Source organism: Gossypium raimondii, chromosome 8 (genome assembly GCF_025698545.1).
Source record: "Gossypium raimondii isolate GPD5lz chromosome 8, ASM2569854v1, whole genome shotgun sequence".
NCBI lineage: Eukaryota > Viridiplantae > Streptophyta > Magnoliopsida > Malvales > Malvaceae > Gossypium > Gossypium raimondii.
This window is the reverse complement of record NC_068572.1, coordinates 58,514,629-58,517,010: the sequence shown is the minus strand read 5'-3', so window position 1 is coordinate 58,517,010 and position 2,382 is coordinate 58,514,629.

Here is a 2,382-nt window from a genome sequence, read left to right as displayed (position 1 = left end):
CAACCACTTATTTGGCAACTAGAATGCTTGAAGCCATTTTGAAGAAAAATTTCAAAGTCGTTGTATACTATTTTCTCACCAGTTGTCAATATCCCCTTATTACCAGTTTTCTTTATCAGCTTAAATCTCACAATGAAGTCTCCTGCACTTTTTCAACTCGAATATCTCAATTTCCATCCCTGCAGAATAGATAGAAAGATGAAATATGATGATTCAAAGTTTTTCTAACAGAGATTTCAGTATTAAATCCTGGAATAAAGGTTTAATGGAATGAACCATTTATCGCGACTTATATAATTGTCAATGCCTTAATGCGATACCACTTTCCAAATGCACTCATTAATATCTCATTTACTACCTTGGATTTTTTTCCTTTTAAAGCAAAATTTTATGTTTCCACCAGATTCCGTATTTAATAGCATATATAAACTTCCAAGTAATAAAAGCTAATTAGTTGCACTTACCAAAACAAACAAGTTGTCAAGCTTATCCAGAAGTTACTTTTTTATTTGCATTTACGTTTTTTAGAAAGAGCCGCTAAATCAAGTTCTCAATTAGATGAATGAAGTATGATTGTTTTATCAATAGTTGAGACCCAATCAGGAAACGTTTAGACATGTATTCCTACTAATATAATTTCCATTACCGATAGACAAATATCCTTATCCGACGATCTATTCATTGATGGAATCAAACATGATATTACTGTGGAGATTTTTCGTCACTAAAGTGGGACCCATAGCTCAAATTAAAGGCATGGAACAATTTATTGGTAAATTAAAATTGGAATTGACCTAATTCGCAAAATTAGAAACTTTTATGCATGTGCGTCACACGTGTAATACACGTAGAAAACAATGAATGGAGTTAGTTAGATTTATAAGTTCTAGATTAGGATGAATCTATTAACTAATGTTAGGCATCCACATAATGTGAAGCCATATTTGGCATTTGCAAATGGATAACGCATGCATAGCATGCACGTGATTCTTAATTTTCAAAGAATCTTTCACGTACATAGGATACATGTAATTAATAATTTTTAAGGACCTCTTATGCTACCATAAATAAAGAACTCTTCAGACCACACAATCAATGTTCACATCCATCATTCTAAAAAAAACTCTCTATTATGCATTTGAAGTTTAATTGGGGGAATGCAAAGGAAAGCACTAGAATATTAAAGTTTTCTTTAGACAACATGGTGAATCCCTAAACCCTAAATTCCTAACTCTAACCCCTAACGTCTAACCCCTAAACCCTTAACCCTTAACCCTTAACCCCTAAACCTTAAATCTCAGCCCTTAAACCATATTCCATAATCCATACTCCCTAAACCTCAAAATAGTAACTCCTAAACCGGCCTTAAATCTTAAATAAATCATATACCCAAAAAACAATTAATACTATCTCTTTTATGATTATATAAGAATTTTTTTAATATATAAATTAAAAAACAATTAGTAATCATGTACCCAAAAAACTTTAAAATTATTTTAAATAATAGTATTTTAATTTTTCCATGTGCTTTATTTCAAATTATTTCTACGTGTCATTATTTTTTCTGAAGATTTTAAATATTCAATTAGAAATAAATTGAATTTTATTTAATTAATATAAATAAACCAATTAAGATAAAATGTTTTTAGTGGCGCTTTCTCAAAAACGGCGCTAAAGCCACCAACATTAGCGGCACTTTCTCAAAAACGCCGCTAAGCCCCCAGCATTAGCGGCGCTTTTTCAAAAACGCCGCTAAAGCCCCCAGCATTAGCGGCGCTTTTTCAAAAACGCTGCTAAAACCCCGAGCATTAGCGGTGCTTTTTTGAAAATGCCGCTAAAGACTCGAAAGGTAAGAAAACGACGCCATTGGGCTTTGGTTTTTTGCGGAGTTTCCATAAAGCACCGTTAATGCTTGATTTCTACCGGCGTTTTTTGTCCAAGCGCCGCCAAAAGCCTGTTTTGGTGTAGTGGTAGTTTAACTGTCCAAATCAGACTTCCTTCTCTTCACAACCAAAACCACAAATTTTAATGCAAATGCAAATTGCACACAACATGCATACAAACATACAAAAACATAAGTACACATATCCAGTTGAACAGATTCAGATTTGATTGTACTTGTATTCAATTACTGAGTTATGATAACAACAACAAACTCAAATCTATTCATCACATCACATTATCACTTAAACGAACAATTAAGTTAAAGCCTATAAGTGCACATACATACATGAATCCAAGTTGTACCGAGTCCCAAACACATTTACAGAGGCTTAAACAAGCACTACACCAAAACAGGCTTTTAGCGGCGCTTTTTTAGGCCTTTAGCGGTGCTTTTTAGCGTCGCTAATAGTCAAAGCACTGCAAAAAACGCCGCTATTG